Genomic DNA, 22,688 nt, shown 5'->3' with positions numbered 1-22,688 from the left:
CTAACACAGTATGTCCTCTAATAGGAGAGAATCCACAGTCCTAACACAGTATGTCCTCTAATAGGAGAGAATCCACAGTCCTAACACAGTATGTCCTCTAATAGGAGAGAATCCACAGTCCTAACACAGTATGTCCTCTAATAGGAGAGAATCCACAGTCCTAACACAGTATGTCCTCTAATAGGAGAGAATCCACAGTCCTAACACAGTATGTCCTCTAATAGGAGAGAATCCACAGTCCTAACACAGTATGTCCTCTAGTAGGAGAGAATCCACAGTCCTAACACAGTATGTCCTCTAATAGTGAGAGAATCCACAGTCCTAACACAGTATGACCTCTAATATGAGAGAATCCACAGTCCTAACACAGTATGTCCTCTAATAGGAGAGAATCCACAGTCCTAACACAGTATGTCCTCTAATAGGAGAGAATCCACAGTCCTAACACAGTATGTCCTCTAATAGGAGAGAATCCACAGTCCTAACACAGTATGTCCTCTAATAGGAGAGAATCCACAGTCCTAACACAGTATGTCCTCTAATAGGAGAGAATCCACAGTCCTAACACAGTATGTCCTCTAATATGAGAGAATCCACAGTCCTAACACAGTATGTCCTCTAATAGGAGAGAATCCACAGTCCTAACACAGTATGTCCTCTAATAGGAGAGAATCCACAGTCCTAACACAGTATGTCCTCTAATAGGAGAGAATCCACAGTCCTAACACAGTATGTCCTCTAATATGAGAGAATCCACAGTCCTAACACAGTATGTCCTCTAATAGGAGAGAATCCACAGTCCTAACACAGTATGTCCTCTAATATGAGAGAATCCACAGTCCTAACACAGTATGTCCTCTAATAGGAGAGAATCCACAGTCCTAACACAGTATGTCCTCTAATAGGAGAGAATCCACAGTCCTAACACAGTATGTCCTCTAATAGGAGAGAATCCACAGTCCTAACACAGTATGTCCTCTAATAGGAGAGAATCCACAGTCCTAACACAGTATGTCCTCTAATAGGAGAGAATCCACAGTCCTAACACAGTATGTCCTCTAATAGGAGAGAATCCACAGTCCTAACACAGTATGTCCTCTAATATGAGAGAATCCACAGTCCTAACACAGTATGTCCTCTAATAGGAGAGAATCCACAGTCCTAACACAGTATGTCCTCTAATAGGAGAGAATCCACAGTCCTAACACAGTATGTCCTCTAATAGGAGAGAATCCACAGTCCTAACACAGTATGTCCTCTAGTAGGAGAGAATCCACAGTCCTAACACAGTATGTCCTCTAGTAGGAGAGAATCCACAGTCCTAACACAGTATGTCCTCTAATAGGAGAGAATCCACAGTCCTAACACAGTATGTCCTCTAATAGGAGAGAATCCACAGTCCTAACACAGTATGTCCTCTAATAGGAGAGAATCCACAGTCCTAACACAGTATGTCCTCTAATAGGAGAGAATCCACAGTCCTAACACAGTATGTCCTCTAATAGGAGAGAATCCACAGTCCTAACACAGTATGTCCTCTAATAGGAGAGAATCCACAGTCCTAACACAGTATGTCCTCTAATAGGAGAGAATCCACAGTCCTAACACAGTATGTCCTCTAATATGAGAGAATCCACAGTCCTAACACAGTATGTCCTCTAATAGGAGAGAATCCACAGTCCTAACACAGTATGTCCTCTAATAGGAGAGAATCCACAGTCCTAACACAGTATGTCCTCTAATAGGAGAGAATCCACAGTCCTAACACAGTATGTCCTCTAATAGGAGAGAATCCACAGTCCTAACACAGTATGTCCTCTAATAGGAGAGAATCCACAGTCCTAACACAGTATGTCCTCTAATATGAGAGAATCCACAGTCCTAACACAGTATGTCCTCTAATAGGAGAGAATCCACAGTCCTAACACAGTATGTCCTCTAATAGGAGAGAATCCACAGTCCTAACACAGTATGTCCTCTAATAGGAGAGAATCCACAGTCCTAACACAGTATGTCCTCTAATAGGAGAGAATCCACAGTCCTAACACAGTATGTCCTCTAATATGAGAGAATCCACAGTCCTAACACAGTATGTCCTCTAATAGGAGAGAATCCACAGTCCTAACACAGTATGTCCTCTAATAGGAGAGAATCCACAGTCCTAACACAGTATGACCTCTAATAGGAGAGAATCCACAGTCCTAACACAGTATGTCCTCTAATAGGAGAGAATCCACAGTCCTAACACAGTATGTCCTCTAATAGGAGAGAATCCACAGTCCTAACACAGTATGTCCTCTAATAGGAGAGAATCCACAGTCCTAACACAGTATGTCCTCTAATAGGAGAGAATCCACAGTCCTAACACAGTATGTCCTCTAATATGAGAGAATCCACAGTCCTAACACAGTATGTCCTCTAATAGGAGAGAATCCACAGTCCTAACACAGTATGTCCTCTAATAGGAGAGAATCCACAGTCCTAACACAGTATGTCCTCTAATAGGAGAGAATCCACAGTCCTAACACAGTATGTCCTCTGTGAGAGAATCCACAGTCCTAACACAGTATGTCCTCTAATAGGAGAGAATCCACAGTCCTAACACAGTATGTCCTCTAATAGGAGAGAATCCACAGTCCTAACACAGTATGTCCTCTAATAGGAGAGAATCCACAGTCCTAACACAGTATGTCCTCTAATAGGAGAGAATCCACAGTCCTAACACAGTATGTCCTCTAATAGGAGAGAATCCACAGTCCTAACACAGTATGTCCTCTAATAGGAGAGAATCCACAGTCCTAACACAGTATGTCCTCTAATATGAGAGAATCCACAGTCCTAACACAGTATGTCCTCTAATAGGAGAGAATCCACAGTCCTAACACAGTATGTCCTCTAATATGAGAGAATCCACAGTCCTAACACAGTATGTCCTCTAATAGGAGAGAATCCACAGTCCTAACACAGTATGTCCTCTAATAGGAGAGAATCCACAGTCCTAACACAGTATGTCCTCTAATAGGAGAGAATCCACAGTCCTAACACAGTATGTCCTCTAATAGGAGAGAATCCACAGTCCTAACACAGTATGTCCTCTGTGAGAGAATCCACAGTCCTAACACAGTATGTCCTCTAATGTGAGAGAATCCACAGTCCTAACACAGTATGTCCTCTAATAGGAGAGAATCCACAGTCCTAACACAGTATGTCCTCTAATAGGAGAGAATCCACAGTCCTAACACAGTATGTCCTCTAATAGGAGAGAATCCACAGTCCTAACACAGTATGTCCTCTAATAGGAGAGAATCCACAGTCCTAACACAGTATGTCCTCTAATAGGAGAGAATCCACAGTCCTAACACAGTATGTCCTCTAATATGAGAGAATCCACAGTCCTAACACAGTATGTCCTCTAATAGGAGAGAATCCACAGTCCTAACACAGTATGTCCTCTAATAGGAGAGAATCCACAGTCCTAACACAGTATGTCCTCTAATAGGAGAGAATCCACAGTCCTAACACAGTATGTCCTCTAATAGGAGAGAATCCACAGTCCTAACACAGTATGTCCTCTAATAGGAGAGAATCCACAGTCCTAACACAGTATGTCCTCTAATAGGAGAGAATCCACAGTCCTAACACAGTATGTCCTCTAATAGGAGAGAATCCACAGTCCTAACACAGTATGTCCTCTAATAGGAGAGAATCCACAGTCCTAACACAGTATGTCCTCTAATAGGAGAGAATCCACAGTCCTAACACAGTATGTCCTCTAATAGGAGAGAATCCACAGTCCTAACACAGTATGTCCTCTAATAGGAGAGAATCCACAGTCCTAACACAGTATGTCCTCTAATAGGAGAGAATCCACAGTCCTAACACAGTATGTCCTCTAATAGGAGAGAATCCACAGTCCTAACACAGTATGTCCTCTAATAGGAGAGAATCCACAGTCCTAACACAGTATGTCCTCTAATAGGAGAGAATCCACAGTCCTAACACAGTATGTCCTCTAATAGGAGAGAATCCACAGTCCTAACACAGTATGTCCTCTAATAGGAGAGAATCCACAGTCCTAACACAGTATGTCCTCTAATAGGAGAGAATCCACAGTCCTAACACAGTATGTCCTCTAATAGGAGAGAATCCACAGTCCTAACACAGTATGTCCTCTAATAGGAGAGAATCCACAGTCCTAACACAGTATGTCCTCTAATAGGAGAGAATCCACAGTCCTAACACAGTATGTCCTCTAATAGGAGAGAATCCACAGTCCTAACACAGTATGTCCTCTAATAGGAGAGAATCCACAGTCCTAACACAGTATGTCCTCTAATAGGAGAGAATCCACAGTCCTAACACAGTATGTCCTCTAATAGGAGAGAATCCACAGTCCTAACACAGTATGTCCTCTAATAGGAGAGAATCCACAGTCCTAACACAGTATGTCCTCTAATAGGAGAGAATCCACAGTCCTAACACAGTATGTCCTCTATAGTGAGAGAATCCACAGTCCTAACACAGTATGTCCTCTAAGTGAGAGAATCCACAGTCCTAACACAGTATGACCTCTAATGTGAGAGAATCCACAGTCCTAACACAGTATGTCCTCTAATAGGAGAGAATCCACAGTCCTAACACAGTATGTCCTCTAATAGGAGAGAATCCACAGTCCTAACACAGTATGTCCTCTAATAGGAGAGAATCCACAGTCCTAACACAGTATGTCCTCTAATAGGAGAGAATCCACAGTCCTAACACAGTATGTCCTCTAATAGGAGAGAATCCACAGTCCTAACACAGTATGTCCTCTAATAGGAGAGAATCCACAGTCCTAACACAGTATGTCCTCTAATAGGAGAGAATCCACAGTCCTAACACAGTATGTCCTCTAATATGAGAGAATCCACAGTCCTAACACAGTATGTCCTCTAATAGGAGAGAATCCACAGTCCTAACACAGTATGTCCTCTAATAGGAGAGAATCCACAGTCCTAACACAGTATGTCCTCTAATAGGAGAGAATCCACAGTCCTAACACAGTATGTCCTCTAATAGGAGAGAATCCACAGTCCTAACACAGTATGTCCTCTAATAGGAGAGAATCCACAGTCCTAACACAGTATGTCCTCTAATAGGAGAGAATCCACAGTCCTAACACAGTATGTCCTCTACTATGAGAGAATCCACAGTCCTAACACAGTATGTCCTCTAATAGGAGAGAATCCACAGTCCTAACACAGTATGTCCTCTAATAGGAGAGAATCCACAGTCCTAACACAGTATGTCCTCTAATAGGAGAGAATCCACAGTCCTAACACAGTATGTCCTCTAGTAGGAGAGAATCCACAGTCCTAACACAGTATGTCCTCTAGTAGGAGAGAATCCACAGTCCTAACACAGTATGTCCTCTAATAGGAGAGAATCCACAGTCCTAACACAGTATGTCCTCTAATAGGAGAGAATCCACAGTCCTAACACAGTATGTCCTCTAATAGGAGAGAATCCACAGTCCTAACACAGTATGTCCTCTAATAGGAGAGAATCCACAGTCCTAACACAGTATGTCCTCTAATAGGAGAGAATCCACAGTCCTAACACAGTATGTCCTCTAATAGGAGAGAATCCACAGTCCTAACACAGTATGTCCTCTAATAGGAGAGAATCCACAGTCCTAACACAGTATGTCCTCTAATAGGAGAGAATCCACAGTCCTAACACAGTATGTCCTCTAATAGGAGAGAATCCACAGTCCTAACACAGTATGTCCTCTAATAGGAGAGAATCCACAGTCCTAACACAGTATGTCCTCTAATAGGAGAGAATCCACAGTCCTAACACAGTATGTCCTCTAATAGGAGAGAATCCACAGTCCTAACACAGTATGTCCTCTAATAGGAGAGAATCCACAGTCCTAACACAGTATGTCCTCTAATAGGAGAGAATCCACAGTCCTAACACAGTATGTCCTCTAATAGGAGAGAATCCACAGTCCTAACACAGTATGTCCTCTAATAGGAGAGAATCCACAGTCCTAACACAGTATGTCCTCTAATAGGAGAGAATCCACAGTCCTAACACAGTATGTCCTCTACTATGAGAGAATCCACAGTCCTAACACAGTATGTCCTCTAATAGGAGAGAATCCACAGTCCTAACACAGTATGTCCTCTAATAGGAGAGAATCCACAGTCCTAACACAGTATGTCCTCTAATAGGAGAGAATCCACAGTCCTAACACAGTATGTCCTCTAATAGGAGAGAATCCACAGTCCTAACACAGTATGTCCTCTAATAGGAGAGAATCCACAGTCCTAACACAGTATGTCCTCTAATAGGAGAGAATCCACAGTCCTAACACAGTATGTCCTCTAATAGGAGAGAATCCACAGTCCTAACACAGTATGTCCTCTAATAGGAGAGAATCCACAGTCCTAACACAGTATGTCCTCTAATAGGAGAGAATCCACAGTCCTAACACAGTATGACCTCTAATAGGAGAGAATCCACAGTCCTAACACAGTATGTCCTCTAATAGGAGAGAATCCACAGTCCTAACACAGTATGTCCTCTAATAGGAGAGAATCCACAGTCCTAACACAGTATGTCCTCTAATAGGAGAGAATCCACAGTCCTAACACAGTATGTCCTCTAATAGGAGAGAATCCACAGTCCTAACACAGTATGTCCTCTAATAGGAGAGAATCCACAGTCCTAACACAGTATGTCCTCTAATAGGAGAGAATCCACAGTCCTAACACAGTATGTCCTCTAATAGGAGAGAATCCACAGTCCTAACACAGTATGTCCTCTAATAGGAGAGAATCCACAGTCCTAACACAGTATGTCCTCTAATAGGAGAGAATCCACAGTCCTAACACAGTATGTCCTCTAATGTGAGAGAATCCACAGTCCTAACACAGTATGTCCTCTAATAGGAGAGAATCCACAGTCCTAACACAGTATGTCCTCTAATAGGAGAGAATCCACAGTCCTAACACAGTATGTCCTCTAATAGGAGAGAATCCACAGTCCTAACACAGTATGTCCTCTAATAGGAGAGAATCCACAGTCCTAACACAGTATGTCCTCTAATAGGAGAGAATCCACAGTCCTAACACAGTATGTCCTCTAATATGAGAGAATCCACAGTCCTAACACAGTATGTCCTCTAATAGGAGAGAATCCACAGTCCTAACACAGTATGTCCTCTAATAGGAGAGAATCCACAGTCCTAACACAGTATGTCCTCTAATAGGAGAGAATCCACAGTCCTAACACAGTATGTCCTCTAATAGGAGAGAATCCACAGTCCTAACACAGTATGTCCTCTAGTAGGAGAGAATCCACAGTCCTAACACAGTATGTCCTCTAATAGGAGAGAATCCACAGTCCTAACACAGTATGTCCTCTAATAGGAGAGAATCCACAGTCCTAACACAGTATGTCCTCTAATAGGAGAGAATCCACAGTCCTAACACAGTATGTCCTCTAATAGGAGAGAATCCACAGTCCTAACACAGTATGTCCTCTAATAGGAGAGAATCCACAGTCCTAACACAGTATGTCCTCTAATAGGAGAGAATCCACAGTCCTAACACAGTATGTCCTCTAATAGGAGAGAATCCACAGTCCTAACACAGTATGTCCTCTAATAGGAGAGAATCCACAGTCCTAACACAGTATGTCCTCTAATAGGAGAGAATCCACAGTCCTAACACAGTATGTCCTCTAATAGGAGAGAATCCACAGTCCTAACACAGTATGTCCTCTAATATGAGAGAATCCACAGTCCTAACACAGTATGTCCTCTAATAGGAGAGAATCCACAGTCCTAACACAGTATGTCCTCTAATAGGAGAGAATCCACAGTCCTAACACAGTATGTCCTCTAATAGGAGAGAATCCACAGTCCTAACACAGTATGTCCTCTAATAGGAGAGAATCCACAGTCCTAACACAGTATGTCCTCTAATAGGAGAGAATCCACAGTCCTAACACAGTATGTCCTCTAATAGGAGAGAATCCACAGTCCTAACACAGTATGTCCTCTAATAGGAGAGAATCCACAGTCCTAACACAGTATGTCCTCTAATAGGAGAGAATCCACAGTCCTAACACAGTATGTCCTCTAATAGGAGAGAATCCACAGTCCTAACACAGTATGTCCTCTAATATGAGAGAATCCACAGTCCTAACACAGTATGTCCTCTAATAGGAGAGAATCCACAGTCCTAACACAGTATGTCCTCTAATAGGAGAGAATCCACAGTCCTAACACAGTATGTCCTCTAATAGGAGAGAATCCACAGTCCTAACACAGTATGTCCTCTAATAGGAGAGAATCCACAGTCCTAACACAGTATGTCCTCTATAGTGAGAGAATCCACAGTCCTAACACAGTATGTCCTCTAATAGGAGAGAATCCACAGTCCTAACACAGTATGTCCTCTAATAGGAGAGAATCCACAGTCCTAACACAGTATGTCCTCTAATAGGAGAGAATCCACAGTCCTAACACAGTATGTCCTCTAATAGGAGAGAATCCACAGTCCTAACACAGTATGTCCTCTAATAGTGAGAGAATCCACAGTCCTAACACAGTATGTCCTCTAATATGAGAGAATCCACAGTCCTAACACAGTATGTCCTCTAATAGGAGAGAATCCACAGTCCTAACACAGTATGTCCTCTAATAGGAGAGAATCCACAGTCCTAACACAGTATGTCCTCTAATAGGAGAGAATCCACAGTCCTAACACAGTATGTCCTCTAATAGGAGAGAATCCACAGTCCTAACACAGTATGTCCTCTAATAGGAGAGAATCCACAGTCCTAACACAGTATGTCCTCTAATATGAGAGAATCCACAGTCCTAACACAGTATGTCCTCTAATAGGAGAGAATCCACAGTCCTAACACAGTATGTCCTCTAATAGGAGAGAATCCACAGTCCTAACACAGTATGTCCTCTAATAGGAGAGAATCCACAGTCCTAACACAGTATGTCCTCTAATAGGAGAGAATCCACAGTCCTAACACAGTATGTCCTCTAATAGGAGAGAATCCACAGTCCTAACACAGTATGTCCTCTAATAGGAGAGAATCCACAGTCCTAACACAGTATGTCCTCTAATAGGAGAGAATCCACAGTCATAACACAGTATGTCCTCTAATAGGAGAGAATCCACAGTCCTAACACAGTATGTCCTCTAATAGGAGAGAATCCACAGTCCTAACACAGTATGTCCTCTAATAGGAGAGAATCCACAGTCCTAACACAGTATGTCCTCTAATAGGAGAGAATCCACAGTCCTAACACAGTATGTCCTCTAATAGGAGAGAATCCACAGTCCTAACACAGTATGTCCTCTGTGAGAGAATCCACAGTCCTAACACAGTATGTCCTCTAATAGGAGAGAATCCACAGTCCTAACACAGTATGACCTCTAATAGGAGAGAATCCACAGTCCTAACACAGTATGTCCTCTAATAGGAGAGAATCCACAGTCCTAACACAGTATGTCCTCTAATAGGAGAGAATCCACAGTCCTAACACAGTATGTCCTCTAATAGGAGAGAATCCACAGTCCTAACACAGTATGTCCTCTAATAGGAGAGAATCCACAGTCCTAACACAGTATGTCCTCTAATATGAGAGAATCCACAGTCCTAACACAGTATGTCCTCTAATAGGAGAGAATCCACAGTCCTAACACAGTATGTCCTCTAATAGGAGAGAATCCACAGTCCTAACACAGTATGTCCTCTAATAGGAGAGAATCCACAGTCCTAACACAGTATGTCCTCTAATAGGAGAGAATCCACAGTCCTAACACAGTATGTCCTCTAATAGGAGAGAATCCACAGTCCTAACACAGTATGTCCTCTAATAGGAGAGAATCCACAGTCCTAACACAGTATGTCCTCTAATAGGAGAGAATCCACAGTCCTAACACAGTATGTCCTCTAATAGGAGAGAATCCACAGTCCTAACACAGTATGTCCTCTAATAGGAGAGAATCCACAGTCCTAACACAGTATGTCCTCTAATAGGAGAGAATCCACAGTCCTAACACAGTATGTCCTCTAATAGGAGAGAATCCACAGTCCTAACACAGTATGTCCTCTAATAGGAGAGAATCCACAGTCCTAACACAGTATGTCCTCTAATATGAGAGAATCCACAGTCCTAACACAGTATGTCCTCTAATAGGAGAGAATCCACAGTCCTAACACAGTATGTCCTCTAATAGGAGAGAATCCACAGTCCTAACACAGTATGTCCTCTAATAGGAGAGAATCCACAGTCCTAACACAGTATGTCCTCTAAGTGAGAGAATCCACAGTCCTAACACAGTATGTCCTCTAAGTGAGAGAATCCACAGTCCTAACACAGTATGTCCTCTAATAGGAGAGAATCCACAGTCCTAACACAGTATGTCCTCTAATAGGAGAGAATCCACAGTCCTAACACAGTATGTCCTCTAATAGGAGAGAATCCACAGTCCTAACACAGTATGTCCTCTAATAGGAGAGAATCCACAGTCCTAACACAGTATGTCCTCTAATAGGAGAGAATCCACAGTCCTAACACAGTATGTCCTCTAATAGGAGAGAATCCACAGTCCTAACACAGTATGTCCTCTAATAGGAGAGAATCCACAGTCCTAACACAGTATGTCCTCTAATAGGAGAGAATCCACAGTCCTAACACAGTATGTCCTCTAATAGGAGAGAATCCACAGTCCTAACACAGTATGTCCTCTAATAGGAGAGAATCCACAGTCCTAACACAGTATGTCCTCTAATAGGAGAGAATCCACAGTCCTAACACAGTATGTCCTCTAATATGAGAGAATCCACAGTCCTAACACAGTATGTCCTCTAATAGGAGAGAATCCACAGTCCTAACACAGTATGTCCTCTAATAGGAGAGAATCCACAGTCCTAACACAGTATGTCCTCTAATAGGAGAGAATCCACAGTCCTAACACAGTATGTCCTCTAATAGGAGAGAATCCACAGTCCTAACACAGTATGTCCTCTAATAGGAGAGAATCCACAGTCCTAACACAGTATGTCCTCTAATAGGAGAGAATCCACAGTCCTAACACAGTATGTCCTCTAATAGGAGAGAATCCACAGTCCTAACACAGTATGTCCTCTAATAGGAGAGAATCCACAGTCCTAACACAGTATGTCCTCTAATAGGAGAGAATCCACAGTCCTAACACAGTATGTCCTCTAATAGGAGAGAATCCAAAGTCCTAACACAGTATGACCTCTAATAGGAGAGAATCCACAGTCCTAACACAGTATGACCTCTAATAGGAGAGAATCCACAGTCCTAACACAGTATGTCCTCTAATAGGAGAGAATCCACAGTCCTAACACAGTATGTCCTCTAATAGGAGAGAATCCACAGTCCTAACACAGTATGTCCTCTAATAGGAGAGAATCCACAGTCCTAACACAGTATGTCCTCTAATAGGAGAGAATCCACAGTCCTAACACAGTATGTCCTCTAATAGGAGAGAATCCAAAGTCCTAACACAGTATGTCCTCTAATAGGAGAGAATCCACAGTCCTAACACAGTATGTCCTCTAATAGGAGAGAATCCACAGTCCTAACACAGTATGTCCTCTAATAGGAGAGAATCCACAGTCCTAACACAGTATGTCCTCTAATAGGAGAGAATCCACAGTCCTAACACAGTATGTCCTCTAATAGGAGAGAATCCACAGTCCTAACACAGTATGTACTCTAATAGGAGAGAATCCACAGTCCTAACACAGTATGTCCTCTAATAGGAGAGAATCCACAGTCCTAACACAGTATGTCCTCTAATAGGAGAGAATCCACAGTCCTAACACAGTATGTCCTCTAATAGGAGAGAATCCACAGTCCTAACACAGTATGTCCTCTAAGTGAGAGAATCCACAGTCCTAACACAGTATGTCCTCTAAGTGAGAGAATCCACAGTCCTAACACAGTATGTCCTCTAATGTGAGAGAATCCACAGTCCTAACACAGTATGTCCTCTAATAGGAGAGAATCCACAGTCCTAACACAGTATGTCCTCTACTATGAGAGAATCCACAGTCCTAACACAGTATGTCCTCTAATAGGAGAGAATCCACAGTCCTAACACAGTATGTCCTCTAGTAGAGAGAATCCACAGTCCTAACACAGTATGTCCTCTAATGGAGAGAATCCACAGTCCTAACACAGTATGTCCTCTAATAGGAGAGAATCCACAGTCCTAACACAGTATGTCCTCTAATAGGAGAGAATCCACAGTCCTAACACAGTATGTCCTCTAATAGGAGAGAATCCACAGTCCTAACACAGTATGTCCTCTAATATGAGAGAATCCACAGTCCTAACACAGTATGTCCTCTAGTAGGAGAGAATCCACAGTCCTAACACAGTATGTCCTCTAATAGGAGAGAATCCACAGTCCTAACACAGTATGTCCTCTAATAGGAGAGAATCCACAGTCCTAACACAGTATGTCCTCTAATAGGAGAGAATCCACAGTCCTAACACAGTATGTCCTCTAATAGGAGAGAATCCACAGTCCTAACACAGTATGTCCTCTAATAGGAGAGAATCCACAGTCCTAACACAGTATGTCCTCTAATAGGAGAGAATCCACAGTCCTAACACAGTATGTCCTCTAATAGGAGAGAATCCACAGTCCTAACACAGTATGTCCTCTAATAGGAGAGAATCCACAGTCCTAACACAGTATGTCCTCTAATAGGAGAGAATCCACAGTCCTAACACAGTATGTCCTCTAATAGGAGAGAATCCACAGTCCTAACACAGTATGTCCTCTAATAGGAGAGAATCCACAGTCCTAACACAGTATGTCCTCTAATAGGAGAGAATCCACAGTCCTAACACAGTATGTCCTCTAGTAGGAGAGAATCCACAGTCCTAACACAGTATGTCCTCTAATAGGAGAGAATCCACAGTCCTAACACAGTATGTCCTCTAATAGGAGAGAATCCACAGTCCTAACACAGTATGTCCTCTAATAGGAGAGAATCCACAGTCCTAACACAGTATGTCCTCTAATAGGAGAGAATCCACAGTCCTAACACAGTATGTCCTCTAATAGGAGAGAATCCACAGTCCTAACACAGTATGTCCTCTAATAGGAGAGAATCCACAGTCCTAACACAGTATGTCCTCTAATAGGAGAGAATCCACAGTCCTAACACAGTATGTCCTCTAATATGAGAGAATCCACAGTCCTAACACAGTATGTCCTCTAATAGGAGAGAATCCACAGTCCTAACACAGTATGTCCTCTAATAGGAGAGAATCCACAGTCCTAACACAGTATGTCCTCTAATAGGAGAGAATCCACAGTCCTAACACAGTATGTCCTCTAATATGAGAGAATCCACAGTCCTAACACAGTATGTCCTCTAATAGGAGAGAATCCACAGTCCTAACACAGTATGTCCTCTAATAGGAGAGAATCCACAGTCCTAACACAGTATGTCCTCTAATAGGAGAGAATCCACAGTCCTAACACAGTATGTCCTCTAATAGGAGAGAATCCACAGTCCTAACACAGTATGTCCTCTAATAGGAGAGAATCCACAGTCCTAACACAGTATGTCCTCTAATAGGAGAGAATCCACAGTCCTAACACAGTATGTCCTCTAATAGGAGAGAATCCACAGTCCTAACACAGTATGTCCTCTAATAGGAGAGAATCCACAGTCCTAACACAGTATGTCCTCTAATAGGAGAGAATCCACAGTCCTAACACAGTATGTCCTCTAATAGGAGAGAATCCACAGTCCTAACACAGTATGTACTCTAATAGGAGAGAATCCACAGTCCTAACACAGTATGTCCTCTAATAGGAGAGAATCCACAGTCCTAACACAGTATGTCCTCTAATAGGAGAGAATCCACAGTCCTAACACAGTATGTCCTCTAATAGGAGAGAATCCACAGTCCTAACACAGTATGTCCTCTAATAGGAGAGAATCCACAGTCCTAACACAGTATGTCCTCTAATAGTGAGAGAATCCACAGTCCTAACACAGTATGTCCTCTAATGTGAGAGAATCCACAGTCCTAACACAGTATGTCCTCTAATAGGAGAGAATCCACAGTCCTAACACAGTATGTCCTCTAATAGGAGAGAATCCACAGTCCTAACACAGTATGTCCTCTAATAGGAGAGAATCCACAGTCCTAACACAGTATGTCCTCTACTATGAGAGAATCCACAGTCCTAACACAGTATGTCCTCTGTGAGAGAATCCACAGTCCTAACACAGTATGTCCTCTAATAGGAGAGAATCCACAGTCCTAACACAGTATGTCCTCTAATAGGAGAGAATCCGCAGTCCTAACACAGTATGTCCTCTAATAGGAGAGAATCCACAGTCCTAACACAGTATGTCCTCTAATATGAGAGAATCCACAGTCCTAACACAGTATGTCCTCTAGTAGGAGAGAATCCACAGTCCTAACACAGTATGTCCTCTAATAGGAGAGAATCCACAGTCCTAACACAGTATGTCCTCTAATAGGAGAGAATCCACAGTCCTAACACAGTATGTCCTCTAATAGGAGAGAATCCACAGTCCTAACACAGTATGTCCTCTAATAGGAGAGAATCCACAGTCCTAACACAGTATGTCCTCTAATAGGAGAGAATCCACAGTCCTAACACAGTATGTCCTCTAATAGGAGAGAATCCACAGTCCTAACACAGTATGTCCTCTAATAGGAGAGAATCCACAGTCCTAACACAGTATGTCCTCTAATATGAGAGAATCCACAGTCCTAACACAGTATGTCCTCTAATAGGAGAGAATCCACAGTCATAACACAGTATGTCCTCTAATAGGAGAGAATCCACAGTCCTAACACAGTATGTCCTCTAATAGGAGAGAATCCACAGTCCTAACACAGTATGTCCTCTGTGAGAGAATCCACAGTCCTAACACAGTATGTCCTCTGTGAGAGAATCCACAGTCCTAACACAGTATGTCCTCTAATAGGAGAGAATCCACAGTCCTAACACAGTATGTCCTCTAATAGGAGAGAATCCACAGTCCTAACACAGTATGTCCTCTAATAGGAGAGAATCCACAGTCCTAACACAGTATGTCATCTAATAGGAGAGAATCCACAGTCCTAACACAGTATGTCCTCTAATAGGAGAGAATCCACAGTCCTAACACAGTATGTCCTCTAATATGAGAGAATCCACAGTCCTAACACAGTATGTCCTCTAATAGGAGAGAATCCACAGTCCTAACACAGTATGTTCTCTAATATGAGAGAATCCACAGCCCTAACACAGTATGTCCTCTAATAGGAGAGAATCCACAGTCCTAACACAGTATGTCCTCTAATAGGAGAGAATCCACAGTCCTAACACAGTATGTCCTCTAATAGGAGAGAATCCACAGTCCTAACACAGTATGTCCTCTAATAGGAGAGAATCCACAGTCCTAACACAGTATGTCCTCTAATAGGAGAGAATCCACAGTCCTAACACAGTATGTCCTCTAATAGGAGAGAATCCACAGTCCTAACACAGTATGTCCTCTAATAGGAGAGAATCCACAGTCCTAACACAGTATGTCCTCTAATAGGAGAGAATCCACAGTCCTAACACAGTATGTCCTCTAATAGGAGAGAATCCACAGTCCTAACACAGTATGTCCTCTAATAGGAGAGAATCCACAGTCCTAACACAGTATGTCCTCTAATAGGAGAGAATCCACAGTCCTAACACAGTATGTCCTCTAATAGGAGAGAATCCACAGTCCTAACACAGTATGTACTCTAATAGGAGAGAATCCACAGTCCTAACACAGTATGTCCTCTAATAGGAGAGAATCCACAGTCCTAACACAGTATGTCCTCTAATAGGAGAGAATCCACAGTCCTAACACAGTATGTCCTCTAATAGGAGAGAATCCACAGTCCTAACACAGTATGTCCTCTAATAGGAGAGAATCCACAGTCCTAACACAGTATGTCCTCTAATAGGAGAGAATCCACAGTCCTAACACAGTATGTCCTCTAATAGGAGAGAATCCACAGTCCTAACACAGTATGTCCTCTAATAGGAGAGAATCCACAGTCCTAACACAGTATGTCCTCTAATAGGAGAGAATCCACAGTCCTAACACAGTATGTCCTCTAATAGGAGAGAATCCACAGTCCTAACACAGTATGTCCTCTAAGTGAGAGAATCCACAGTCCTAACACAGTATGTCCTCTAATAGGAGAGAATCCACAGTCCTAACACAGTATGTCCTCTAATAGGAGAGAATCCACAGTCCTAACACAGTATGTCCTCTAATAGGAGAGAATCCACAGTCCTAACACAGTATGTCCTCTAATAGGAGAGAATCCACAGTCCTAACACAGTATGTCCTCTAATAGGAGAGAATCCACAGTCCTAACACAGTATGTCCTCTAATAGGAGAGAATCCACAGTCCTAACACAGTATGTCCTCTAATAGGAGAGAATCCACAGTCCTAACACAGTATGTCCTCTAATAGGAGAGAATCCACAGTCCTAACACAGTATGTCCTCTAATAGGAGAGAATCCACAGTCCTAACACAGTATGTCCTCTAATAGTGAGAGAATCCACAGTCCTAACACAGTATGTCCTCTAAAGTGAGAGAATCCACAGTCCTAACACAGTATGTCCTCTAATAGGAGAGAATCCACAGTCCTAACACAGTATGTCCTCTAATAGGAGAGAATCCACAGTCCTAACACAGTATGTCCTCTAATAGGAGAGAATCCACAGTCCTAACACAGTATGTCCTCTAATAGGAGAGAATCCACAGTCCTAACACAGTATGTCCTCTAATAGGAGAGAATCCACAGTCCTAACACAGTATGTCCTCTAATAGGAGAGAATCCACAGTCCTAACACAGTATGTCCTCTAATGGGAGAGAATCCACAGTCCTAACACAGTATGTCCTCTAATAGGAGAGAATCCACAGTCCTAACACAGTATGTCCTCTAATAGGAGAGAATCCACAGTCCTAACACAGTATGTCCTCTAATAGGAGAGAATCCACAGTCCTAACACAGTATGTCCTCTAATAGGAGAGAATCCACAGTCCTAACACAGTATGTCCTCTAATAGGAGAGAATCCACAGTCCTAACACAGTATGTCCTCTAATAGGAGAGAATCCACAGTCCTAACACAGTATGTCCTCTAATAGGAGAGAATCCACAGTCCTAACACAGTATGTCCTCTAATAGGAGAGAATCCACAGTCCTAACACAGTATGTCCTCTAATAGGAGAGAATCCACAGTCCTAACACAGTATGTCCTCTAATAGGAGAGAATCCACAGTCCTAACACAGTATGTCCTCTAATAGGAGAGAATCCACAGTCCTAACACAGTATGTCCTCTAATAGGAGAGAATCCACAGTCCTAACACAGTATGTCCTCTACTATGAGAGAATCCACAGTCCTAACACAGTATGTCCTCTAATAGGAGAGAATCCACAGTCCTAACACAGTATGTCCTCTAATAGGAGAGAATCCACAGTCCTAACACAGTATGTCCTCTAATAGGAGAGAATCCACAGTCCTAACACAGTATGTCCTCTAATAGGAGAGAATCCACAGTCCTAACACAGTATGTCCTCTAATAGGAGAGAATCCACAGTCCTAACACAGTATGTCCTCTAATAGGAGAGAATCCACAGTCCTAACACAGTATGTCCTCTAATAGGAGAGAATCCACAGTCCTAACACAGTATGTCCTCTAATAGGAGAGAATCCACAGTCCTAACACAGTATGTCCTCTAATAGGAGAGAATCCACAGTCCTAACACAGTATGTCCTCTAATAGGAGAGAATCCACAGTCCTAACACAGTATGTCCTCTAATAGGAGAGAATCCACAGTCCTAACACAGTATGTCCTCTAATAGGAGAGAATCCACAGTCCTAACACAGTATGTCCTCTAATAGGAGAGAATCCACAGTCCTAACACAGTATGTCCTCTAATAGGAGAGAATCCACAGTCCTAACACAGTATGTCCTCTAATAGGAGAGAATCCACAGTCCTAACACAGTATGTCCTCTAATAGGAGAGAATCCACAGTCCTAACACAGTATGTCCTCTAATAGGAGAGAATCCACAGTCCTAACACAGTATGTCCTCTAATAGGAGAGAATCCACAGTCCTAACACAGTATGTCCTCTAATAGGAGAGAATCCACAGTCCTAACACAGTATGTCCTCTAGTAGGAGAGAATCCACAGTCCTAACACAGTATGTCCTCTAATAGGAGAGAATCCACAGTCCTAACACAGTATGTCCTCTAATAGGAGAGAATCCACAGTCCTAACACAGTATGTCCTCTAATAGGAGAGAATCCACAGTCCTAACACAGTATGTCCTCTAATAGGAGAGAATCCACAGTCCTAACACAGTATGTCCTCTAATAGGAGAGAATCCACAGTCCTAACACAGTATGTCCTCTAATAGGAGAGAATCCACAGTCCTAACACAGTATGTCCTCTAATAGGAGAGAATCCACAGTCCTAACACAGTATGTCCTCTAATAGGAGAGAATCCACAGTCCTAACACAGTATGTCCTCTAATAGGAGAGAATCCACAGTCCTAACACAGTATGTCCTCTAATAGGAGAGAATCCACAGTCCTAACACAGTATGTCCTCTAATAGGAGAGAATCCACAGTCCTAACACAGTATGTCCTCTAATAGGAGAGAATCCACAGTCCTAACACAGTATGTCCTCTAATAGGAGAGAATCCACAGTCCTAACACAGTATGTCCTCTAATAGGAGAGAATCCACAGTCCTAACACAGTATGTCCTCTAATAGGAGAGAATCCACAGTCCTAACACAGTATGTCCTCTAATAGGAGAGAATCCACAGTCCTAACACAGTATGTCCTCTAATAGGAGAGAATCCACAGTCCTAACACAGTATGTCCTCTAATAGGAGAGAATCCACAGTCCTAACACAGTATGTCCTCTAATAGGAGAGAATCCACAGTCCTAACACAGTATGTCCTCTAATAGGAGAGAATCCACAGTCCTAACACAGTATGTCCTCTAATAGGAGAGAATCCACAGTCCTAACACAGTATGTCCTCTAATAGGAGAGAATCCACAGTCCTAACACAGTATGTCCTCTAATAGGAGAGAATCCACAGTCCTAACACAGTATGTCCTCTAATAGGAGAGAATCCACAGTCCTAACACAGTATGTCCTCTAATAGGAGAGAATCCACAGTCCTAACACAGTATGTCCTCTAATAGGAGAGAATCCACAGTCCTAACACAGTATGTCCTCTAATAGGAGAGAATCCACAGTCCTAACACAGTATGTCCTCTAATAGGAGAGAATCCACAGTCCTAACACAGTATGTCCTCTAATAGGAGAGAATCCACAGTCCTAACACAGTATGTCCTCTAATAGGAGAGAATCCACAGTCCTAACACAGTATGTCCTCTAATAGGAGAGAATCCACAGTCCTAACACAGTATGTCCTCTAATAGGAGAGAATCCACAGTCCTAACACAGTATGTCCTCTAATAGGAGAGAATCCACAGTCCTAACACAGTATGTCCTCTAATAGGAGAGAATCCACAGTCCTAACACAGTATGTCCTCTAATAGTGAGAGAATCCACAGTCCTAACACAGTATGTCCTCTAGTAGGAGAGAATCCACAGTCCTAACACAGTATGTCCTCTAATAGGAGAGAATCCACAGTCCTAACACAGTATGTCCTCTAATAGGAGAGAATCCACAGTCCTAACACAGTATGTCCTCTAATAGGAGAGAATCCACAGTCCTAACACAGTATGTCCTCTAATAGGAGAGAATCCACAGTCCTAACACAGTATGTCCTCTAGTAGGAGAGAATCCACAGTCCTAACACAGTATGTCCTCTAATAGGAGAGAATCCACAGTCCTAACACAGTATGTCCTCTAATAGGAGAGAATCCACAGTCCTAACACAGTATGTCCTCTAATAGGAGAGAATCCACAGTCCTAACACAGTATGTCCTCTAATAGGAGAGAATCCACAGTCCTAACACAGTATGTCCTCTAATAGGAGAGAATCCACAGTCCTAACACAGTATGTCCTCTAATAGGAGAGAATCCACAGTCCTAACACAGTATGTCCTCTAATAGGAGAGAATCCACAGTCCTAACACAGTATGTCCTCTAATAGGAGAGAATCCACAGTCCTAACACAGTATGTCCTCTACTAGGAGAGAATCCACAGTCCTAACACAGTATGTCCTCTAATAGGAGAGAATCCACAGTCCTAACACAGTATGTCCTCTAATAGGAGAGAATCCACAGTCCTAACACAGTATGTCCTCTAATAGGAGAGAATCCACAGTCCTAACACAGTATGTCCTCTAATAGGAGAGAATCCACAGTCCTAACACAGTATGTCCTCTAATAGGAGAGAATCCACAGTCCTAACACAGTATGTCCTCTAATAGGAGAGAATCCACAGTCCTAACACAGTATGTCCTCTAATAGGAGAGAATCCACAGTCCTAACACAGTATGTCCTCTAATAGGAGAGAATCCACAGTCCTAACACAGTATGTCCTCTAATAGTGAGAGAATCCACAGTCCTAACACAGTATGTCCTCTAATAGGAGAGAATCCACAGTCCTAACACAGTATGTCCTCTAATAGGAGAGAATCCACAGTCCTAACACAGTATGTCCTCTAATAGGAGAGAATCCACAGTCCTAACACAGTATGTCCTCTAATAGGAGAGAATCCACAGTCCTAACACAGTATGTCCTCTAATAGGAGAGAATCCACAGTCCTAACACAGTATGTCCTCTAATAGGAGAGAATCCACAGTCCTAACACAGTATGTCCTCTAATAGGAGAGAATCCACAGTCCTAACACAGTATGTCCTCTAATAGGAGAGAATCCACAGTCCTAACACAGTATGTCCTCTAATAGGAGAGAATCCACAGTCCTAACACAGTATGTCCTCTAATAGGAGAGAATCCACAGTCCTAACACAGTATGTCCTCTAATAGGAGAGAATCCACAGTCCTAACACAGTATGTCCTCTAATAGGAGAGAATCCACAGTCCTAACACAGTATGTCCTCTAATATGAGAGAATCCACAGTCCTAACACAGTATGTCCTCTAATAGGAGAGAATCCACAGTCCTAACACAGTATGTCCTCTAATAGGAGAGAATCCACAGTCCTAACACAGTATGTCCTCTAATAGGAGAGAATCCACAGTCCTAACACAGTATGTCCTCTAATAGGAGAGAATCCACAGTCCTAACACAGTATGTCCTCTAATAGGAGAGAATCCACAGTCCTAACACAGTATGTCCTCTAATAGTGAGAGAATCCACAGTCCTAACACAGTATGTCCTCTAATAGGAGAGAATCCACAGTCCTAACACAGTATGTCCTCTAATAGGAGAGAATCCACAGTCCTAACACAGTATGTCCTCTAATAGGAGAGAATCCACAGTCCTAACACAGTATGTCCTCTAATAGGAGAGAATCCACAGTCCTAACACAGTATGTCCTCTAATAGGAGAGAATCCACAGTCCTAACACAGTATGTCCTCTAATAGGAGAGAATCCACAGTCCTAACACAGTATGTCCTCTAATAGGAGAGAATCCACAGTCCTAACACAGTATGTCCTCTAATAGGAGAGAATCCACAGTCCTAACACAGTATGTCCTCTAATAGGAGAGAATCCACAGTCCTAACACAGTATGTCCTCTAATAGGAGAGAATCCACAGTCCTAACACAGTATGTCCTCTAATAGGAGAGAATCCACAGTCCTAACACAGTATGTCCTCTAATAGTGAGAGAATCCACAGTCCTAACACAGTATGTCCTCTACTAGGAGAGAATCCACAGTCCTAACACAGTATGTCCTCTAATAGGAGAGAATCCACAGTCCTAACACAGTATGTCCTCTAATAGGAGAGAATCCACAGTCCTAACACAGTATGTCCTCTAATAGGAGAGAATCCACAGTCCTAACACAGTATGTCCTCTAATAGTGAGACAATCCACAGTCCTAACACAGTATGTCCTCTAATAGGAGAGAATCCACATTCCTAACACAGTATGTCCTCTAAAGTGAGAGAATCCACAGTCCTAACACAGTATGTCCTCTAATGAGAGAATCCACAGTCCTAACACAGTATGTCCTTTAATAGGAGAGAATCCACAGTCCTAACACAGTATGTCCTCTAATAGGAGAGAATCCACAGTCCTAACACAGTATGTCCTCTAATTGGAGAGAAGCTAGTGGCGAGGAGGAGGAGGAGGAGGAGGAGTAGAGGGAGGCGGAGGAATATTTGTGTGAAATGTAGGTCTCTGCCATAGGGCGTCTCAGAAACATGCAGACTCTCTCAGCCACACTGTGACCTCACATGTCCTAATGTCTAAGACTAACACGCAGTTACCCCAGAGCCATGCCTGCTCTCTGTGATGTCTAAGACAAGGAAATGTGAGTGTGTGTGTGTGTGTGTGTGTGTGTGTGTGTGTGTGTGTGTGTGTGTGTGTGTGTGTGTGTGTGTGTGTGTGTGTGTGTGTGTGTGTGTGTGTGTGTGTGTGTGTGTGTGTGTGTGTTTGTGGGTGGGAAGGAGAAAATAAATAA

The sequence above is a fragment of the Salmo salar genome, chromosome ssa18 (assembly GCF_905237065.1).
Source record: "Salmo salar chromosome ssa18, Ssal_v3.1, whole genome shotgun sequence".
NCBI lineage: Eukaryota > Metazoa > Chordata > Actinopteri > Salmoniformes > Salmonidae > Salmo > Salmo salar.
The sequence above is the reverse complement of the archived record's forward strand: the minus strand, read 5'-3'. Positions refer to the sequence as shown.